Source organism: Lampetra fluviatilis, chromosome 9 (assembly GCF_964198595.1).
Source record: "Lampetra fluviatilis chromosome 9, kcLamFluv1.1, whole genome shotgun sequence".
NCBI classification, from domain to species: Eukaryota; Metazoa; Chordata; class Hyperoartia; order Petromyzontiformes; family Petromyzontidae; genus Lampetra; species Lampetra fluviatilis.
The window spans coordinates 12778605-12802291 of NC_136283.1; the positions used below are offsets into that span (position 1 = coordinate 12778605).

Genomic DNA, 23687 nt, shown 5'->3' on the forward strand with positions numbered 1-23687 from the left:
TTCTCCCGGAAGAGATGGTTTTCCGGTAAATCGCACAACTACCTTTCCTCCCTCATTCCCTACGCACCTCGTGCACTTCACCTCCCGTTTCCCTCCCTTCCTCCCCTTGTGTCCTCTTTCTCTTCTTCAAAGCGCACCTTCGCGTCAATTACGCGCGCGCGTCCCCCCCCCCCCTATCCACGCGCTCTCCACTCCGCGCACGTCCGTGCCAGGCGACCGGACGGACTGTGCGCTCCTCTCTGATGACATCCCATCCTCCAGCGCTTTCTTCCCACTGCAGTGCGTGCTCGCTGCGAGACGCCACGAGTTGCTCGCCGAATCCTTTCGCTCTCTCCCCGCGTCTCCCGTCCGCACGCTGAAGTAATGCATCTCAGTCGCGAGTTTCCCTAACGAAGGAGCGGTGGGGGGGGAGGGGGTGAGTTGTTGTACTGGGCAGAAAGAACGACGGGAGATTGGCACGTCTCAAGATGCTGAGGAAGAGGAGGAGGGGGGGGGCTGTGTGTGTGAGAGGGGGCTGCTCGGTTGCTTTTGAGAGAGGCAACGCTCAGAGCGGATTCCAGCTCTGACGACGGTGAGAAATCACCGCGGCGATCGGCGAAAACAATTGTGCTGCAGCGTGATGTGTTCGGACGGGTTTCACGACCGAGTTGTAAATGCGCACGCCGTGGAGTTCAGCCATCATCACCGCAGCGCCGGTTTTCCGTCAGCCCCTCGGCACGTGACGGTGAGTCCGCGGTTCGGGAGGGAGCTTTCACGTGCGAGCATCTGTCGGTCAAGCTTCTCACAAATTACCGTCGAGACATCGCGCAGGGGTGCCGAGGCCCGCGGGACCGACCCAACCAGCTCGTCCCCTGTCGGCCGTTCTTCGGTGTCCGTGGCAAACAAACAAAACCCAGCACCTCACACCACCGGCCGCCTCGCCCGTCCGCGGACAGTTCAAGTGTTTTTCAGCCATCAGTTTTGTGGACGGAGCCGGCGGAGGTGTCGGCACCCCCCCCCCCCCACCGCGGCCCCCACCCCCCGTCCCACCCCTCCGTGAGTTGAGAGTTCGCTGACGCTGGCCGCGGTGGCTGGATCGCTCCCTCCCCCCCTGTGTAGGGCAGCAAAGGGAGCCCCGGCTTCGCGGGACCCCCGGTGAGTGCTCCTGTGACGTGCGCCGCTTTCCCGCAACTTCCCAACATAAACCTCCTCGCACCCCCCCCCCCTGTCCCCCCCGCAGAAGCACCCGCGTCTCTCTCCCTCTCTCTCTAGAAAATGCTCGTTTACACACAGCGCAGGGAATCCCAGCATGCAACATTGCCCTGCAACGGAGAAATAGATAACGGACGGATATTTTGGGCTGCGGCCCTCACTTTTAGGGAGCAGTGCACAGAACGTTAGCCGTTTGTGAATGTTCGTCCTGCAAGTCAGTGGTGAGCTTTTCTCGGCTGTGCTTCTATACCGCTGCCCAGTGTAATATCTAGTGATACATCTCTTTGCGCTAATGCGTGCATGGATTTGTTTCATAGTTCCCGCAAACAATTGTGAAATTGATCAAACGTAAAGAAAAGCATATTTTAAACCATGGGCCTTGTGAACAGGCAATGGCTTCTTTCTCCCCTTAAGAAAAATACGATCTTATCCTGTGGTGAAAATTCTCTGTCTTAAACTGAGGCGGTAGGTCAAGGGTCAGCTCACACCCTGCACCTCATCTTCCGAAAGTGACCTAGGAGTGAAGCGAGTTTCACCGTTGTGAAATCGGTGCTTCTGTGGGCTCCAGTGATCCCTGCTTGTAATGAGCGTGATGCTGCCAGCTTTAATTGTGCTGCCCATGTGCCATCCCCGCTAAACTCAGGCAGAGCTGATGAGCCTCGCAGGTGGCGGTACCAGTTAATTTTGCGACCTGCCGGCTGCGTTTGTTCTTAATTTTCGCTCTCACCCCAAGCAGCGAATTGCTTTGGTCCACGTGGTAGACGAGCATTGAAATGTCTCTTTATAAAATTGTATTAACGTAAGCATGAGCTCATTCTAATTGACCCGTGTCGCGAACATGCGTACGCTGTTTCTGCTTTGTTAACATTATTAATGTTGTTCGAGTAACGGTTGGCAAATGAGCTTAATTCTAACACCGTTGAAACATTTCCCAGGGTAATTGTGTTACGACTTCGTATATATTAATTTCTCCACCTGAGCTTTCGACCCTGGCTTTTTTTCAACATGGACGTAAATCTCAAAACTTGCTGATGGGCGCCTCCTCCACGCCGTGACCTCACTCTCCCCAGTGCCGACCCCACACCGACCTCTCATTAAAGGTCAGCGTAGAACATCGGGCCTATTACAGGCATCGGCGTAAATTTTGTTCCAAATTCCAGAGTGTCTCTTCTCCCGCTCGAACAACCATTGGTTGGTGCTAATCTCCATTGGCCAATCGTAGAAATTCCACATTTTTGTTGCGGGGGGTGGGGGCCGGGCAGCGTCTTTGTATGAGACGACCACCGTTCACTGGCCCACAAATACCTGTTTTATCAACCACTGAGCAATATTGGAGCGATTCGACCATCGACCATGAATTCAACTCGCAACCTTCTGATCGGTAGTCGAGTGCTCTGAACCACAACACCAATCGGCCTGGTCCTAAATGTACATATATATTTCATTTTTTTTACAAAACAAGGTTGCATAACGCGAATGAATGTTGCTGGCAATTACGGGCCACATCGGACCACTTGCAAACCACACGAACCAAATGAGCGTAATTTAGCTGCGAGTGTTTCAATGTATTTATTCCCCTGCACCACGTGTGGACTGTGGGAGTCGTTGCGAATTGAGTTACATTTTAATCTAGCCTCGACTTGCCGCACCTGCTGTGCGTTTATTGCTTTTCAATGCCGTGTGAGGTCACGGCCCGGGGAGTGTCGTAGTGGAGTCCAGGAGAGAGGAGGCCCACGTTATCAGACACTGAGGCCCTTCCTCACTGGTGTGTGACGCAGTCGAAAAGCAATTCGATTTCCTTATATTAACCAAGCTGGGATTAGTGGCGTATTTATTGGGAGGGGAAACTTAAATGTGCCCTCAACAACTCGCACGCGAGTGAGACGGCCCGGTCTGATGTCTGGGTGGCTGGGCACTGCAGGTGATAATTTAACCTGAGAATCCTCAATTGATTTTGATTGGAACAGAGGATGTGGTATAGTGTTCTATAGTGAGAGCTCGTGCCAACGTCACTCCCAGTTTCCTTGGATATATTTTTTACGTCACAATGTTCATCGTCGGCAACTAATTGGCAGCAGTGCCCAATTTGAGGCATCAGGCAGTGAGCTGGTGAGATGCACGATGGTTAAATGGAGATGAGTGGGGAATTGATTGAGGAAGAGGGTGAATGAATGAGCAAATCAGTGGGTGAACAGGTGAATGCCTTGGACCTGTGGGCAAACCAGTGACCGACTTCCCAGAGAGACGGAATAGTCGGATTCTTAGCAGAGCGAATTGATGAGCGCAATTGACAGAATGAGCGAATGAGTAAACAAGTGACGGCGAGTAACTCAAGTTCAAGTTCATGTATTAGGTATAGCCCTGTGAGCCATTCGGCTCTTGACTCGGGTGCAACCGCAACAAACAAAAAACAAAAACATGAACAAGAAAACATCTTAAAGTGATTATGTGCAAACATAAAATGCAAGAAAAGACAGCAAACTGGAAGAGTGCATATAATATATACGTGTGCGCGTCTATGAGTAGCTGAGAGAGTGTGAGATACGGCGAGGGTGTGACATGTGAAAGAGTGCGAGAGGAGAGAGGGAGCGTGAGAGGCAAGGGGGAGTGAGCACGATAACAGTGAATTGGCTGAGAGGCTGGCAGGCTGGCGTGCGTGCACTAACGCGCTGTGTTTTGTGTGTCCCTTTCCCCCGCTGCTGGCCTGACTTGCATGTGGCTGTGTCCTTTCCACCGCGCACAGGGGCACGTCGGACAAAAGGTGAGCACTCCCCGGGGTTCCCGTTCAGTGGCCGACAAAGGCAGCCCCCTCGCCCAAGCACTCGCAGGGGCATCCCGGGAATGAGGCCAGAAATAAATAAATAAAATAACTCCTTTATCAATTCATGATTGGATGAGTGAGGGCCTCCCCACGAAATCGTTTTGGCACGAAAATTTGGCTCAATTTCTGCTTTGCGAGATAATTTTGCGAGCGGATTAATTGAAACGAACGATGACGATGACGGAATTGATTCCTCTAGAAATTGCTTGCGTTGAGAGTCACATCGTTGGCAGTGATATCAGAGGCAGATGTAAACCAGGCACACAAACAGCTCCTATTGTTGTGCAGATTCACACTTGGGCCACGTGACCTGGGTTGCCTGACACGCGTTCAGCAACAACGTTGCGTTACGGATATTGAAACACGCCTTTGCCGTGTCACCGCAGTGGTGTAACTCAAAGTCACTTGAAAGTAATTTGTTTTCCTCATGAGCGAAGCTTCAGACGTGTTTCCAACAGCGCAGGTCTCATACAGCCTCGACGTGTGGCCACAAGATCAGGGCTGTTGATTTGCTCCATCCCCTCTTCCTTTAAGTCGCCACCCAAACTCTTAACGACAACCGCACGCGCCGCATTGGCATCTTTGGGGCCGTCCATAAATGACGTCACGCACCTAGGGGGGGCGGTGGGAGTGCATCGCCACATTAAATACGCACGACAATAGTTTAAAGCGATTTGAAGCATGTTTTCAAAATGGAAATATGGTTTTTTGGGGGGGGGGGGGGGGCAGAGCTTTGTGACGTCATATTTGAGGGGGGGCGTCTGACTTTTTGTGACGCCGTATGGCAAGGGGGGGGGGCAAAAATCGTCCAAAATCGCGTGACGTCATTTATGGACGGCCCCTTTACACGTCGCCGCGCCGCGCTCGTCAATCTGAAGGCGCTGGGAGCCCGTGGGCGCTGGGAGCGCGTGGGCGCTGGGAGCGCGTGGGCGCTGGGAGCGCGTGGGCGCTGGGAGCGCGTGGGCGCGGGCTACGGGGCCGACACGGCTACAGCGCTCGTCTCGTCCCCGCGAGGAGGGCTGCCCCCGGCGCGTGCCCAGACCAGCGCCCGTCCCGGCGGGGGCAGCAGTCGCGCTCAAAAGCCGCCGCAGATCTCGTGCAGGAATTTGCGCGTTTGATGGAAGTTGGTCTCGCGTTGGGGAGACAGAGGGCGAGGGAGCGGCGAGAGCTCCGAGTGGCCCGCAAGGGGCTCGGGGCGCGGTGTGAGTATCAGACCCAAGGCAGGCGAGTGTACGAGCTCGGGCGGGGGGTGGGGGCGGGAGGGGGAGGGGGAAACTCGAGGCTCTTGGAGGTGAGTGCGGCACCGCTCGGCTCCCCCAGACGCAGCCGTCTCTGCTACGAATTACCTAACCAACCCGCCCCCCCCCCCACTGAAAAAAATGCGCACGCGCGCCTGCCTGGCTGCCACGCTTTGAAGATGCCCTCCCGTGATGAATGCGGCCTGACGCGGGCGCGTTTAACACGTCAAGTCGCATTCATCATAATAAACCATCAACACGGGGCTGCTGCGGGCTGGGTGGGGTGTGGGGGGGGGAGAGTTAGGCGAGGGGAGTTGAGGGGCGGTGTGGTGAGGGGGTCGGGGAGGGTCGGAGAAACGGTGAACCCGCAGGTGCCGCACATGACTGGGGGGCTGGGGCCGAGGGGGGAGGCCCGCGGGACGCGGCTTTTGTGAGATTCGCGAGCGAGGCGTCGGCCGCCGCCAGAGTGAACGCGGCCACAGCTCCGCACGGTGAAAGCGAAATGACTTGGTCGGCATGGCCTCGACGAGTCTCAAGCCTCCTTTGCAGGAGGGGGTCCGGGCTCGCCGCGATGTTTGGCCACCGCCTTTGACGGATGTTTCGTTTTCGGCGTGGGGGGGGGGGTGACGCTCGGCGTTACCACCTCGTGGCCGCCCGTCGAAGCCCCTTTACAGCTGGCAAGCCCTGGCAGTCACCAATGCAAGGACCAAGCAGGCTCAAATCTGCTTCGCTGCCAAGATTTGACATAATTGCAGGCACGTTTTAGAGCGATTTGGTTATCAGGTGACCAAAGTTCTTGCTGGGGTTTTAATATCCCTGCGCGCTGCATTCGATTTGAAGCGTAAAACACCTGTGCGGTTACACCACGCTCGGTGGCAATGCGTATTCCCATACATAGTTCTGCGTACACAATAGCGTTTCGTGTACACACTCCGTGCATACATTTACACTTGCAAATTACCAAGTGCATCATCGAGTATCGATGAGCTGCTAGCCCTCGCCGCGTATTTTTCTCTCATCATCACCCCTGGCCTCGTTAGCCAGGGAGCAAATCATTTGAGAGGCTTCATTAAGATGCCATCCCTCACCGCGATTTTTTTTTCTTCTTCTAAAACTGTCGATCATTCATGCACGACATCGGCATGTTCTGAATTATGACTCAATAACGGCCACTGCCGAGTCTCGAGCGACTTCCAGCGCGACCCACTCCTGGGGCTCAATACTTGTACAGATGTAATTGGCAAATGAAAAAAAAATGAAAAATCTGAAATGCGGCTTCAACAAAACCCCTTCCTGACCACAGCTCCCCCCCTAGGGTTGTCCGACCGGCGGCAGCTCGCTCACGGCTCAACCTGCCCTTGCCCCCCCCCCCCAACAACCCCACTCAGCACCCCCCCCCTCACCCCCTTCCCCGCTAATCCCAGGTGCAGGCTTGGCTTGTGCCGTGGGGCAGCCCTCTAGGTGGAGTGGCTCTTGAAGCTAGCCAGGTTCTCCAGCTGCAATTTCGCTCCGGTGCAGCAGCGTTGTTGTTCGCCGCACGGCTACCGTGCGCTTGTGAGCACGTGCGTGCACGCGTACGCTCGTGCTAGGGCGCGTGATTGCGTGTGTGTGTGTGCTTGTGTACACGGATGTCCAAACATTTTGGAATTACAATAACGCACACTATTGCTACCATGTGCTCGATGACTGCAGTCAAAATTAATCGCTCTGTTGTGTTTAATAGTTGCCTTTATTAAATTTGGACCGCTTCAAGTTTTCACTTCGTTATACAGTTTTGCGGTAACGTTGCATTTTTCGCGTATTTAATTACAGCTACTGCTTGAAGGGAAACGTGATTTGTTACAGCTACATGCATAGCTCAGAATACACCGTATTACATACGTAGCAATGTTATTAACAGCCGTGCATTACAAACAAAAAAACATGCGAGAAATGTTTAGTTTCGGGTGTGTTTTTTTGCGACGCACCAGTCGGATAGACATTCGGTGCTCACCCGTGGAGTCGCTCCGCTCGCATGGTGCCCGCCCAGCGGCGCCTGTGGGCCGCGTGGCTAATGTCGCGTCGTGAGCTCTGGATCAGACGAGCACATCCAGCTCATTGAAAGATGCGATGTTAGTAGAGCCAGCGATAGTTCGTCCACTGTGCCTGCGGGCTGACTCCGTGAGTCGCTCGCCACGAACCACTGGGACGGGAGCGAATGTCCTGTGTGCTGAGCTTCCTTCACACCGCACGTGGCCAACCATGCAAAGCGAAGGTGTGGAGGGAAAGGACAACAAACGAAGCACAAAAAGCAGAGTGCTCACGAAATGAGTTTTCGATCTCGAGAAGCTTCCCACCTGCGCCCCAAATCGGCCGCAACTTTCACAATCTGTCGGGGGCGGTGTGTCCTGTCTTCCCGCTCAGGGATTTTGTTTAATTTCCCTAATTCTGGCTCGAGTTCCTGCGAACCCTGTGACAGATTCATTCTCTCTAATTGCCCGTGATTTCGAGGAGGCTGTTTCCCCCACCCCCCCCTTCTCCCTTGGCAGCGTTAACCTGACATAGTCGGGCATATATCTCATACCCCCGTCACGAAAAATCCCTCCGAAGCCGCCCGTTATCCAGCTGACGAGTAACGAATTAACGCCGCTCGACAACCCTGCTTGGTGCTATGTCAACCCGTCCGATGCCTCGGCGCGATCGACTCGACGCCACCGCTGTTCGCTATCGTGTCATGAATAACGAGAGCAATTTTATTTCACGTCGCCGGTTTATTCGCCCGTTTATTAAATCCAGCTGCCGTTTTTTTTTATTTTTGCTTTAAATGTGTTTTTTAAGTCGCGGGCGCCGTGCGCGACAGTTGAGAGCGGTGCCATCAGAGCGTGGAAACGCTGACCGTGTCGCTCTGCTTGCAGGGGTCCCCTGGGGAGCCAGGGCTATCCATCATCGGACCCCGAGGACCCCCGGTGAGCATTCGCCATCCCTCCCCCCCCACCACCCCCTAAGCTGCAGCCGTTCTATATCCCCCACCCCCCTCTTAGAATAATAACAAACATGATGAAATACAAACCAAGCCTGATTCATGTCCAACTCACAGGGCCATGACAGCAGTGTTCGTCTCCTTTTGACAGACACGAATCGTTGGTGGAAACGACACATTGTTCAAACGGGGACGAGTCACTCCGTAGGAAAGATCGCTGTTGACCGCCTACAACGGCGCTACACGTGTTGTAGACCACATGGAGTATGTCGGGCTAACTCAACCCCCACGCCTCCTTGGAGGGATTTGAACTTGCGACCTTCTGATTGCGGGACATTCGCTCAGACAACAGCACGACCTGACGGGATGTAACCCTGATATTCGTTGCATAATTTCAAATCCTCAAGGAGTCATGAATAATACCCTATGCAAGGACAAATCCTGCTTGAAATGTGAGGCAGGTCTACGTGAGTACTTAATCTTTAAGTGGAAGCAGCATGGTCCATTCTATGACCTACTACTTATCCTCAAAACCGCCTCTTGACACACACACACGTGCTTCCAAGTCAAATCTGCAGGGCCATCTGTAGCAATTGGGCCGCGCATTGTTTTCCAAACCCTGAGCACTTCTCTATGTGGTCGCGGTCGTGTCTGGAGCATGCCAGGGGCAGAGCGGTGGCAGCGGTGGTGGCAGTGGCTGGGCACGCGCGGGGAGAGATGGGAGGTCGGCCGAGCTGGGATGTGGGCGGGCTGCTGAAATTGGGAGCTCGCAGAGTGAGAGTGGAAAAGGGATCGGGAAGGAGCCCAGGATAATAGAATCCTGCCGATGAGAGCCAGCCACGTTGGCAAATGATAAATGTTCCAAGTTGGCAAATGATAAATGGCGCTTGCGGTCCCATAGATGTGGGTGCATAATAGCGCGTCCTGGAGCAGCCAGCTGGCCGGCCTGTGGTGAGGCGGTGATTTCACGAGGAGCTGAGCAGGAGGGATGGGCACAGGCCTGTGGTGAGGCGGTGATTTCACGAGGAGCTGAGCAGGAGGGATGGGCACAGGCCTGTGGTGAGGCGGTGATTTCACGAGGGGCTGAGCAGGAGGGATGGGCACAGGCCTGTGGTGAGGCGGTGATTTCACGAGGGGCTGAGCAGGAGGGATGGGCACAGGCCTGTGGTGAGGCGGTGATTTCACGAGGAGCTGAGCAGGAGGGATGGGCACAGGCCTGTGGTGAGGCGGTGATTTCACGAGGGGCTGAGCAGGAGGGATGGGCACAGGCCTGTGGTGAGGCGGTGATTTCACGAGGAGCTGAGCAGGAGGGATGGGCACAGGCCTGTGGTGAGGCGGTGATTTCACGAGGAGCTGAGCAGGAGGGATGGGCACAGGCCTGTGGTGAGGCGGTGATTTCACGAAGAGCTGAGCAGGAGGGATGGGCACAGGCCTGTGGTGAGGCGGTGATTTCACGAGGAGCTGAGCAGGAGGGATGGGCACAGGCCTGTGGTGAGGCGGTGATTTCACGAGGGGCTGAGCAGGAGGGATGGGCACAGGCCTGTGGTGAGGCGGTGATTTCACGAGGAGCTGAGCAGGAGGGATGGGCACAGGCCTGTGGTGAGGCGGTGATTTCACGAGGAGCTGAGCAGGAGGGATGGGCACAGGCCTGTGGTGAGGCGGTGATTTCACGAGGGGCTGAGCAGGAGGGATGGGCACAGGCCTGTGGTGAGGCGGTGATTTCACGAGGAGCTGAGCAGGAGGGATGGGCACAGGCCTGTGGTGAGGCGGTGATTTCACGAGGGGCTGAGCAGGAGGGATGGGCACAGGCCTGTGGTGAGGCGGTGATTTCACGAGGAGCTGAGCAGGAGGGATGGGCACAGGCCTGTGGTGAGGCGGTGATTTCACGAGGGGCTGAGCAGGAGGGATGGGCACAGGCCTGTGGTGAGGCGGTGATTTCACGAGGAGCTGAGCAGGAGGGATGGGCACAGGCCTGTGGTGAGGCGGTGATTTCACGAGGGGCTGAGCAGGAGGGATGGGCACAGGCCTGTGGTGAGGCGGTGATTTCACGAGGGGCTGAGCAGGAGAGATGGGCACAGGCCTGTGGATGGTTGCATGTAAACACCTCGTGCGTTGCATGTTTTTCCCCCCTTTAAATAAAAAAAAAAATTGCGTAATGTGCCAATACTCTGCTGGCTTGAAGGCCCTCCCCCCATGGTGCGTTAGTAATGGGGGTTGTTTGACCATACTTTACCACGCTGGTCGTCGAGTGCGGGCTGGTGAAATGGGGGAGCCCCAGGCATTGGTTCGGATGTCACTCGCCACTGACGGGAGCCATGGTCGGAAGTGAATTTCAGGTCGCGGGGTTTGTAGCGGAGTGCGCTAACCACTGTGCTACAGCTTCCCCCACTCCCACCGCACTCCCCCTCACACCATCCACTCAAGTCGTCCGCAGATGCTAACTCGACTAAGATTTTAAAGCTCGCGATTGTTTTAACGGGAGCTTTAAATTGGTTGCAGCGAAGTGCAGACCAAGGCTGAGGTTTAAATAATCTAAATATGTGACGAATTAAAATATGAATGAATAACCCAATTGATGCGGCTCGTTTGTTAAAGTAGCCCGCCCAGTTGAGAGCACACGCGTTTGATTTAGAGCCGCGGTTGACTCAGGAAGGGGCTGATTTCGCTTGTAATATTTTCAAGGTTGCTGATAGACTTTGAGTAGTGCAGCACGTGGCGAGTCGCCACGGGCTCACCAAGAAGTATACTGCATGTGGTGTGCTGGGTGTGGTAATATTTAGCGGGGCCACCAACCCAGAAAGACCCAGCTGAAATGAAGGCCATCATCATCGCCATCAACCATTTAAAAATCAGTGAAAAGAACACCAACAGTTGGAGAGTCAACAGCAGTTGTCCGATATTTGTTCTGACCATACAATATGTTTTGTGTTTAGTTTGTTGTCCTTCCCCGCACCTCCGATGAGCATTGTTGGCTACTTAGTTCTACATACATACGAACGTGGAGTTGCCAACAAAGATTGGCACCGCCCTGAAGGCATTTTTTCGTCGAATAAAAAAAACCACCGACAGTGTCGTCGTGGAATGAGTGGGGACAGCACGAGTGACTCGGAGGTAGATGCAGAAGGGGAAGATAAAACGGAAGGCCTTGTCAAATCTCTTCCAGCTGTAAGTACGGCTGGCTCTCCCACTGGTCCCTCCTTCTGTCTACCACCGACTTATCGCAGTCAATTTGGCGCTCCGATCCACTTTGCGGGAAAATTTGGAAAAACCCAAAATGATCGCCGATGAAAGAATTTTCATCGCATCTTTCAACGGCAGTGCCACGAGCGTCTTGCGTTACGCAAGAAACGATTTCCGTATATTCAATTACAAAAATAGCTCGTCAATTACTGTGGCAACTCAAAGCGATCTCGGGTTTATTTTTCCGAGCCCAAGTGCTCGCGTTTATGTCGTTTGTTTTGTAGTCGCTGTCACGGTTGTCTCAAACGCGTTGTGATCCAGGGCTGACACCAACACTGCACAGTTCGCGCTTTGGAAACATACGGAACACGTTATGCAAGAAATTGGGAAAAAGTCCAAATATTGTCAGGAATACATATTATTGTCGTAGGGAAGTAATATATTTTTTTTACGTATTTATTGTTTTAGGATTGTGATGTAAGTTGAACCCGCGTATAACATAACTTTCAACCATTTGTCAATCCACCGCTTGATGAGAGGCCCTCCCCATGTATGTTGTTGAACTTCTTTCGCGCCGTACGTAGCCAACCGTGATAATCGGAGGTGCGGGGGAAGGACAACAAACTGAACACAAAAATCCATGTCGGTCGTGGAGGCTTGTTGACCATTCTTCATGAACGACGGTCCATGCGTGTCGGTGAATAATGAGCGTACCCAGGGAGCGGTTCAAATATCATTTTGCTGCTGATGTTTATCTTTGGCCGAAAATCAAACAGGCCATGCGCACAGCAGACTACTCGTGTAGAAAAAAAGTCATCTGGACCAATGCCGTCGACGCCACCGCACCGCACATAGACACCGCGATCACCGCAGTGACCGCGATAACCGATCAATCAATCCTCAGGGTACATAATCAGAGAATGATGTTGGGGTTTAGACAAAGATTTAAACATGAAAGGTAATCTCCCGCATTATACAGTGTAATGTGTATATCGCTGCGGAAAAAGTTAAATTGGAAAATTTCAGGTCCCGATGTTTGCCTTGAATTGTGCGACACTCGCGAGTTTGCGGCGGGCTCGTCCACGTTGCCATCTTCGCTCCAAAGTGGCGGTGGAGTTCTTTTTTTCGTACCGAATCATGCCACAAGTCTGGGAACAATTTATGGCCAGCACAAGATAGCTGCGCGTAATATTTGTTTGAAATTACCCTTTAAGGCTTCTGCAGACAAACGGGCTTTGTTTGGCGGTTGCTGCGTGCAAGCACGCTCAATATATACATTTGGCGGTTGCCTTTATGAGATGGGGACCGGCAGTGTTGTGGGTCTCTGTGGTCATATGGAATTATGCCGCGGAGTGAATGTATTTTTAAAAGTATAAAGCGTTAGTTATTCCCTTAACATTGAGAATAATCAACTTTTCCAGCCGACAGCTCTTCAAAGTCCTGTTTTTTTTCTGTAGACAGTTGTGCACAGCGACCTGGACTTTTGCCAAAGTAAATACTGCCAAAGGTGTTAATTTGTGAATAATCTAAATCAACTTCTTCAATAACGTGAAGAATTGTACTGCAGGCTGCTGCATCGAGGCTTTTATGAGCACCTCTAGTCAACGGCGTGGTTCGATGCTATCGAACGGTCACGGCGAAACGATTTTTCACTTACGGAAACGAGCGTGGCGATGTCTGACAGAGTAGGGTTTCCCAGAATTCTCGGCACTCCCGTGATTCAGTGGAAATGGCCGTGGACAACAGATCCGAACAAAGTCACGCGAACAATGCATCGCGGTAACTCGGTGCCTCGGCAGGGCTTCGGCCCACGATGTTTCACGTCTGCCAGGCCTCGGCTGAGAGAGGGGACGTCTCTTCGCCGTGAGTTCTTGCAGAGCACGAATAACTCACATACCTCCACGTATTGATCCTGTGCAGGCAAAACCCCAGCACTTGCAGTGACTCACTCAGATCCTTGCATACTTTGTTGAAAATCATAAAAATAATAATATAAAATTTCGTCAGTCGTTGCTCGCAGACAGGATCGCGCAAGCTGCTCGGGACTTGTCAGTGCTCGGAATTCCTCTTGGTCTGAGATTTCCCGCCGCCGCTGCCAGAGGAGACGCAGGGCAGGTGAAGCTTTTGGTAAATTGGCTTCAGAACGTTAATTTCCTGCAATTGCCCTCCCTCCTGCCCTCTCCTCCACCTCCTCCTCCACGTGCGTGTCCTGTTTAGATCTAGCTCCCCAAGGGTGGCCTGTCTACGAGGGTTTATCATTCGTGAGTTGCGATTGCTCTAGAAGTAACAGTGGCCCAGACAAGGACTGCTTTGGAGCAGAGGAGCCTCTCACACTGGCTCAACATCTTTGCTCATTCGGACATCTGCGCGTGGACGCACGCCCCGCTCGCTCGCTCGCACGCACGCACGCACGCGTCCAGCATCGTGCACACACGCATGGTCGCATGAGCGCAACGTGCTCACACGTGTGGGGCTCACGTCTAAATAAAACTCGAACCTGCAGCCGCAGCGCGTTTATTTTCACTCTCAGACAATCCCGTTTCCACATGATTATTAAAAATAAACGCCGTGGCGTAGTGGGGACCAGGCGTGAGTGTTCCCATTTCGCGAAACGTCAGCCATTATCTTTGACACATATTTGCGGGAGTTTGTTTTTGTAGCGTGCAACGGCAAAATGATTTCACGTTGTGGACCTGCGGCGGTCAAACTGCCTCGAGAATTTCGACGGTGCAGCGTTTTAGCCGCTAATGGCGATGAAGAAAAATTCCTAGTTCCAAGTGCGGCCCCCGGTCGGCAGTTGTCTCTGCACTGCTTCAAATGTCTCCGCAAACGCGAGCGGGAGTCCGAGGACCTCCGTGGACTCAAAGGAGTCCGAGGATGAAAGAAAACTGCCGGGTTGCTGTTTTGTTCCTCATTGCTCGAGTTAGGTGTTGTTCCGTAGAGTTCACTTTTGTTGTTGTTGAATGAGCTCTAATCGTCGGCGGTGGCGGCCTGCAAAATCGTTCTGGCACAGACGGTGACAGCCACACCCAGGCCACTTGCCACCTGAGACTCACTCGGCGCTTAAGAACCAGCAATCACGGGTCTCACGAGGCGCCCAGTCACAGCGCCGGGCCCTCTAATCAGCAAGGTACAGAAGTCAATTGAATTTCTGCAATTTGGGTTGGGAGTGAGGTGGTCGCTCATTAATTTAATTGCAATTAAAGAGCCCCAATTTGTCTTGAAACCTACTCCCTCGCCCGTGAACCCGCGACTCTATTTTAGGAATCGCCGCATTCGGTCTGTGGCCGTCGGATTTGTGCGCGGCTCTGCGTGAGCTTTCCCCGGCGATCGCGTACGCGGTGGTGGTGGTGGTGGGCTTTGGTGTGCGTGGCTTTTGAATGAAAGCGGGAACGAGGAGAACGCTTTGGAAGGAAATTGGATTAGGTTACTAATGGCTTTCTGTGGTTAATGAGTTAATGGCTGTGAGGGGGGTGGAGGAGGGAGGCATCCTTAAATTATTTTCGTTGCCCTAATACGTTAACGTGGAATGGATGTTGTTTTTTTTATGCGTGTGTGTGCGAGGGGGCGCTGGGTAAAAAACATGTCCCGCGGCCCCCTCTGAAGTTCTGTAATTCTGCTTGCGTGAGCCCTTTAATCGCCTGTTTGTTTGCATCCCCCCAACCCACCACCGCTGCTCACCCACGCCACCACCGCTCGCAGCTATCATTAATGCGGCGCTTATCGTGAGGTGTAATTGCTTTTGGTAAACATCGCCCGCTCGGTGCAATGCGACTTTTTTTTATTTTTTTTAAAACGGCTCCACGTGAAGCTCGCCAGTTCGGGTTGAGTCGAAGTCGCGACGGTCTCCCTGCGCCGAACGGGCATTGGGAATTTCGTCTCGGCTCTTGCGTCGGCGCTGGTGAAATATTCCACATTCCCATGGCAGGGGGCTAGTTTCTTTCGCTCCACGGTGAACGCCGCCCGGCTCGACTTCCCACAAAGCGTTGACCCATTTCGTAGTTGCGACCTCTGGCAATGAATTTAACTGGTGACCTTCCACTTGGGTCAGGCATCCTACCAGGCGTGGTGGCACCCAGACAGATGACTGGTCACGTGCTCGGGTGACAGACTACAGGACGCTGTCACAGTTATCCCTGAAAGGCCACTTTGCAGTAGATGGTGCACTTTGGTCATTACCATTTATACACGATCCAAGCAGCTATGAGAGTGCGTTAACCTGGGTTTATAGCAGTAAGCTGCTGTACTCAGCCGCCCGATCATCATAATGCCCGTGTACAGTCACTTTCCACTGCTGGATTAGAGCCTCCTCAACGCCATGCTGGTTGCGGGGGTTATTCGACCCGGCTGGTCAGTGCGGGTTGGCAGAGGTGGGGAGCGTAGACCTGGGAATATAGAAGTACAGTACAACCATGTGCTGCCACAGGAGCCTATAGCTTGCCTGTTTCGCATGGTGGTCGCCCGTACGGGTGCTGTACCACGGCTCCCTCAATGCTGCTGCTTGTCTTTCCTGGATCTGACAAGATCAGATCGCGTTTTTTGGACGATTTGAACGTTGGCGCCAACGATAATACCGCTCATCATAACAACACCATGATAACATCGTCCGTTTCATTCATGTCGGACTCCACCAACAAGAGCACAAAGCAAACAACTCACAATTCCGATGGCACAGAAGGACCGGGATTGTTTACCGGGGTCCGGTCACCAGCTGCAGCGACGAATCGAGCCAAACGATGGCTTCTCCCTCCACTCGGAGATGTTCGAGGTGAAGAGGAGGAGGGAGGGAGGGAGGAATAGACTGCAGACTCTTCCATGTGGTATATATATATACACAACGTTTGGTAGAAGGGAGAGGCGACGGACAACATTAACAACGAATTCAATCGTGAGCCAAAGCGAAAGAAGCAGGAAAGCAGACCGCGGATGAGACAGCAGCAGAGAGACGAAAAATCAACGCGTTCAGAGGCCACGGCTGGAAAACAGCGACTTTAGAAAATAAATGAAAGAAAACGGCACGGAGGCCTTTGCCCGGCAGGTGGGAAACCGTCGGCCGACAACGAGAAGAAGAGCCGAGTTAGAATGGAGCCTCGGCCACGATTAACTAGCGCAGCAGCTGCGGGCAGCAGAGCGAGTCAACTCCCCCGCTCGGTGTTGCATGGCCGAAACTCCGTGGGCTCCTTCCGACCGCGGGGGCTGTCCGTGTGCCCGCGCGCAACGCAGACGCAGAGAGAGTCAAGCGAGCGCCAGCGATTCATTCACTCCCGCGCGCCCTTTTTTTTGTTTTCGGCCTTTTGCGAACGCACGTGTTCCAAATCACGCGTTAGATTTACGAAGCGGCGAAAGGCGAGGATCGCTCACGGCCTGCCGTCTTCGCTGCGCACTTAAAACCCCGCGTTTGTTTTGTTTTCCGTTGCGGGGGGGTGGGGGGGGGGCCCTGTTGTACCGTGATCGGTTTTGCATGCGTTGCTCTGATAAGCAAAACTAAAAAAAGAAAAGTCCAAAGCTTCAGTTTAATCGAGTCAGGCTGCAGTCAAACAAAATAAATAGATCAGAAGCAAATGAAAGCGCGCAGAGTTTGGACTCGTGTGGGTTTGCATCTTGCTCGCTCGACCACACTTCTGACTGCAGAAACAAACCCGCCGTCGTAAATGTGGCTCTGCACTTCATTTGGTCGAATTCGACCTTTGTAAATTGAAAATAACGGATCGACCATCATGCGACAAACCGTACTTTTCCAGGAAGGTGGGTTCGGGAAAGTACTCCCCCCTGCTGCGTAAAGCCGCGGTCACTTGCATCGACCTCAGAGGGTCGCTCTGTGATGTCCGCTTCAGCGGGCCGCTTGCTTAACATAGCGAGAGGTCCAGTTGGGGGGGGGGGGGGGTTGTCTCCTGACATGACGCCAATAGCACAATTGGCGTAAAATTTGTGGGAAAAAAAAATATCTGAAACCTACATTTTTTTATTTGGGTCCCGAAAAATGACAGCATGACGGTTGATTGATTTCACTGAACTCAGCCTAAAGTCCCCACATTACAAACCAGCCCCATTGGTCGTGAACCAAGTAATTCGCTTCCCGTCGATTGTGAGTCCAAACCTGCTACCAGTTACAGGTAATTATATATAAATGAGGAATGATAGCCAGTGAACCGTCACTTATTATACCTTGAAGAGAGCTTCCGGTTTATTTAGTTTGCAGTGTAAATGTTTAGGATGGTGTCTATATTAGGAGGCATTGAGTACAACGGAAAGTTTCCACGAAGTTTCGAGTAACGTTACACAAGGGTCAAAGTGTACGGCCCCACACTCAAGCGAGCATGGGGCCATTCTCATATTCGTTTCCGTTCATGAGCCAGCGGCGAAGATTCTACATTTGCCGTGGCAGTGGACATTCCAGCCGTACAAATATCATCGTAGATCCCCACAAAGCGGTCGTAATTTTAACCCACCCTGAGGAATGGTGATGGGCCTCGTCAATCCACTTTTGGGATTTAACCTCCGAGGGTGTTTGTTCCAGCTGTGATCCGCACACTCCACCGCGCGTAGACTTTAATCCTGCGGTCCGTTCAGCCTCGGCACACTGCGGTAACGTGTGGCAGCAGTAAAGATTAACGAACGGCCATTATTTGCAAGGAATTAAAGAAGCAAATGATGAATTGATCGTAGAGCCATTTGTCAGCGGGCAGTTGCGTGACTTCGTGTGGTTCTGGGCCACAACAACGCGTATCCAGTGTAATTAGAATCCGATTTCCAGCGTCTGTTTGTTTAATTTTTCTAAGTTTGAGTTTCTGGCCAGAGTCTGCGTGCAGTCGCTGCGTTTTCTTAAAGTCCCATACCTATTTTGCGCGCAAACATAATTACTTGGGGCAAAAAAAAAACCTGAATCCCTTTCGCAACGCTGAGCATTGAACGTTGAAAGTAAAATCTTGCAGTGTTTTATCCCCCCCCTCCCGCCTAACCGCGAGCTCGCAGCAGCAGTGCGATCAGGTCAAACATCAACACCGCTTGGCCTCATTCATGGGCTGATACTATAATGAGCCTACTCCACTGCTGCTCCCTGACCCTTACACTGGCAAAAAAGAAACCCACAACGCTCTCTTAAAATCGCCGTAATTTTTGTTTAAAGTTTTCCTCACGCACCACTCCCTTCGCATGTACCCCATTTCGACGCTCGTTGTCTCGAAGAAAGAAACAAATCATTAAAGGTTTTTTTTTTATAAATCTCATCAGAGGACTAACGGGGCGGTCGGCTGAGCCCTGTGCTGTCCTGGTCGCGCCGCCATCGCCGCCACAGCAGCGATGTTGAATCGCGAGGCGAACGCCCCCCGTAGCCACGGGGAATGTCTTTTCCATCGCGGTTGCTGGGCACAGACCCGAAGGACCGAAACGCCAAGAGGCCGGCAACAGAAAGAGCACCGTTGGAAGGTGCAATCTATGAGTTAATGCGTTTTCTTGAATTGTGCGAGGTGGTTATAAGGACTTTGCGCGCGAAAGATACGGATGGGAGGGAATTCCAACGTGGAGCAGCAGTGCGAGGTGTGGTGATCGAACACGGGGCACGGTCGAGACGAAACGGTCAGTCCCATCGACTGAGTCCTAAACATGGTTGGAGGAATCAATGAGCGATGTTCATGTGAGCGAGTGACTGGAGTGGATCAATGAGTGAAGTTCACGGGAAGAGTAACCACGGTAGTAGCGATAGAAGAGTGATATGGAGGCAACTGCCGTATTGCAACTTTGGCCGAAGCTGCGCTTCGTGTGTAGCAGCAATGATTGTTTGGCACACCTGGCGACGCCGATACTCGCGGTGATTCGGACCCCGGGGAGGGGGGGGGGACGGAGGGGGGGGGTGTGCCGGGCCCTATGCCAGCGTCGCTCCAGGAAAGAAAAAATGTGTTGGGAGCCCACTTTCCGACGTTCGTCTCTCTCCCGTTTTATGGCGGAGAGATACGGGCACAGTGAAAGTGCGGTGCGAAAACGAAAAAAACCAGCCCAGCGCGCACGGCTCTCGCTTGAATTCCTGCTCAGCCGGCTGACAAAGTACCGCGTTAAAAGGCAATTACGTCCACGTGTAACGCACATTCTGTTCTTAGAGCGCGCTCAATTTTCGGACGAGGTGGCTGTTTAATGTGGTGCTTTTTAACATCACCCCAGGCACGCTCACTATGCCAGGCTGTTTGTTACAGTTACAACCGTGGCCAGTGGGATTTATTATTACAATGAGATTTATTTTTTTGGTCTTGGCCACGCTGCCCTTTGCTGCGATTTGTCGCGATCCGTACGACTCGTGTAGCGGGTTTGAAGTTTTTCTCGAAGTTGTCATCTGACCCGTTCCAGATTGCGCGAGTTTAAATGACCGCTAACAAGGAGGCGTCTGTAGCCACTGGGGTTCACAACGCGTGGCGGCTGTGGTCGCGATTTCTGAGAACTCTGCAGACACACTTTCTGCAGCTGTTAATTGCCTCTCAGAATCCCATGCAAATAGCTACGGCATCGCAGTTTGATAACGATATTCCCAAGTGAGCAAAGTAAAATAACAAGCTGGCAAAGCCAGTCCATTAATGGAGGCTCCAGGCACTCGGACGCCTTATGACGCACAAGCGCTGATCGCATTAATACATCTGAAAACTTGTTTTTATACGTATGCGTGCAAACTCTTTTTTTTCTTTACCAATCTTGCCCAAGCTTATATTGGGAAGCTATGCGGTAAGGTGTTTAGCAAATTATCTGGGGGTGTTTTGTGAAAGCACATGAAGCATCCTCCGACGGATGGACGTATTGGACGGACGAAATATTTCCAGGGCATAGCAGTAAGCGGCCAGTCTGATCCCTTAACAAGGATCAGCCAGGATTTCGGCCAACTTTTGAACGATGGCAGCCGGTCGAGAAATCCTCTGAGTAACGCCCGTCTCGATTTGTCAGCGTCGGTCTGCATGGCTTGAGTTTGCGAGGGTCGGGGGGGGGGGTGCGGAGGGGTGGGTGGGGGTGGGGGGTGGGGGTGGGGGTGGGACTACTGGTTGCTGGCCGCCGCTGTTGCCGCTGTTTATTCAAAATGTCTCCAAGAGTTCGTCAACGTCGCGAACGACGTGCGCGCAGTTTTCGGTGACAGATGGAGGAAATGTTTCGCTGGAATTTTTTTCACAACCGCCCTCGGTAGATGGTGGTGTCAACCTCCTTCCACCACCCCCCCCTCCCTCCTCCACCACCCCTCCTCCCCCGCCCCCATCCATTCCTTAGGTAATTTATATTAGAGAAACATGCAGCGTGGCTTAATTGTGTAACCTTATCATTCAATCTATACCCGTGCGTTTAGGCAGCGCCATTAATCTGTTAGCCAAAGGACTTCGCTTTAAAGTGGTTTAGGGGGAGTTTGCGTTCAGGGCCAGAGGTGCTGTTGCCGCCGTGGGGTCGGGCGAGTGTCACCGCCAAACACGTCACTTGCGTTTGCATCCCAGCATCCCCTCCGGCCTGTGGGGATGATGGGGGGGGGGTTGTTTTTATGATCGTGACCCTGACCTTAACTTAACTCTTGACCTCAACTTTTTACTTATTTTCGTCTTCTTTTAAACGTTACTTCTATTGTGCTCACGAGTTGGAAGTGTCCCTTCGGAAAGCCACATTTTTTTCGCGATGATTTTTTGTGCAAGTTATTGGGTGACCAGACTGAGACGCACTCCGACTCGCTACATTTGAGTAACCGGTTTAATCGCGAGCGACCAAATCTCAGATTGGAACCCGGTATCCCAGCGCTGTGATCCCTGAGCCACTCAGCCACTCTGACCTTAATGAATACAGCTACCTCTCGTTTTACGCGGGGGTTGTGTTCTTCTAAAATGACGCGTGAATTAAAACCACGTAAATTCAACGTAATTTTCCCATAAGAAATAAAGAAAAAGGTTGGGGTTAGGGAGAGCACACTATCGAACCTCATGCTTACATCTACGTATTTTACTGGTTACAGTACATATTATATTTACAATACTGCCATTCATGTCTTAAATATAGTAGCAACATATTAATGAAAAAGTATATATTTTAACACGTAGTGAGATGCTTACCGGACATATTGGTAGGCAAATGTGTGCACAAGAAAAAGGTCACGTGGACAGGATCTTCAAAATGGCGAGCGAGAAGGAGATGTTGATGCTGCCCGTGCTTTTGGATGTCGTACTGCACCTCAGGCAGCATCGCTACTGAACTTTTCTGCCCGACTAACGATTAGCTCGCAACACGTTCCACACACCATGGCCAATGCGCTGGAGTGCGTCCATTCAATAATAGTGCGCGAATAACAAAAATAAGTCTGAATGAATCTCACGCGCTAAAATCGCGTTACGTAAACGCGCGTAAAACGCGAGGTAATTGTGAGCCAAAGTCCATGGGCGATGGAGCCTCTGGGAGCCCTTCAACTCTGTGTGGCCGGTGCTGAGATTCGCACAGAGCCAACAACCCCTCCCTCCTGCCCACGTGCATTCTCCCCGTCGTGGCATCTTCTGTACGCACCCCCCATGACTCAACACCCACCAGCCTCCGCCACACATTATAGCACAGCTGTCCATATGTACACAATAATAATATTCACGATTATAATTTATCGCCCTTTTGTCAATGCATTTCTGGATTCAGTCTTCCCTCGCGTCAGTTTTACAACATGTTTGACTGACCTTATTTGCGGGTTGGTGAGGGGTGGAGGTGCCAGGATTGGTTCACATATCATGTGCTGCTGGTGTCAGACAAGGTCTCAGGACTTGGACTCGGATGGCAAACTTCGTAGTGCAGCGCGTTATCCCCTGAGTGGCCGCTTTCCTCCATATGTACATTGGCGTGTCATGCGCATGTGTGTGTGGGTGTGTATTTTAAGTATTAATTTTGTTCTAACATTTTTACTCTGTTCTGTTTTTCAGGGGCAGCCTGGCTCGCGAGGTTTCCCAGGATTTCCGGTGTGTGGAAAACTCGGCAACCTGATTTAAAAGTCGTTCAAATAATGTTCCAAAATAAATCATAAGAGCAATGAAAGCGGGCCATGTGGCTCACGTTGGGGCAGAGCACTTGAGCCGGCACTCACTGCTGTGAATCCTAGACTCGAGTCCAGGTAGCCACCCGCGATTGAAATGGGTTGTCAGGTGTAGCGGAGTTGATCATCTCGTCCAATGACAGCAGGGGAAAACATCGTGTTAAATTTTATTTAATATTTCAATCTCGGAGAATTAAATATTTTGGGTATGATTGTCACGTGACGAACACCCTTTGCAGGGCCACTAAAAGTTGTTCCCTTGCGTTGATAAAGAGGCGAATTGAAGTGACTTCAGAAGTGGTGCTCTGTCATTTCATCTGCCAGGGCCGTGCTCTGACGCGAGGTGTTTCACTGCTGGCTGCGAGAGTTTCCGAATGGAAATTTCTTAGTCCCATGGCACGATGCCGTGAGCGAAAGCAAAAAAAAACGACTCATAAGATCAAAATCAGCAAACAACAACAATCCTTCATTTACTTTAATTTCACATCGACTAACGCCCGCCTGGTTTGTGTGTTCTTTTTGCCGTGGCACCCCAACTGACGCTTTTGCCCCTCGGCAGCTCGCGTTTGCCACCGCCTCCCTGCTGACCTGTCCGGAAATAAAACCTGAACCTGGCAAACACCCCACGGACTCCGTTGCATTGCATCTACTACTAATGTCTGGCCTCCAGCCCCGCCGGCCGCGCGACTCTCTCGCCGGCCGGTTGCACTGGGGCACTGTTTGAGAAATCCTTCAACGTTGCCGCGGTTTTAATTTGAGTTTGAGCACCGCTAGCCCCCCCCCCCCCGCCACTACCCCACCCCCACCACCCCACCCATTGCTCTTTGAGTGGCTGTAACATTTAAGCTCTTGGCGCTGGTGATCCTCAGGTGTTCTAATTAATTTTCTGTTGACCGAGCCAGATATTTCCATGTTGTAGGAAACAAAGCAAAGTGCTTAGGGGGCAAACCAGAAGGAAAGATCGGCCACCTTCATCATTGGCACTGCCTCGTGACAGGAATCGATCCCCTGACAGAGCTAACATTAACAACATCGGTTCTTCAACTTCAGAGCAATGGCATTTTATTCTCTGTCGTGACGAAGAATCGTAGCCCAAGATGTTTGCCAAACAATGTTATGCTATAGCGTGGTATTATTAACGAAGATGGTGAGTTTCATTTTGATTTTGTTATCTGTGCTTGTGCACCACTGTCAAAAGATTTCCTTTGTGGGTTTTGGGATGTTTTTTTATTATTTCAAAGCGCTCCGGATCATTCTTTTTGTTTTTATTGTATTTCCGTTCGT

At 52.2% G+C, this 23687-nt stretch overlaps 1 protein-coding gene across 1 annotated transcript in view; it reads left to right on the plus strand.

Annotated features, from left to right (window-relative positions):
• LOC144934222 (uncharacterized) overlaps nt 1–23687 on the plus strand; it is a 115984-nt gene continuing 92297 nt past the window's right edge. Inside the window, exon 1 of the mRNA XM_078859829.1 lies at nt 1–25. The gene's annotated coding sequence lies outside the window, so the exon portion shown is untranslated. The remainder of the gene's footprint in view (nt 26–23687) is intronic.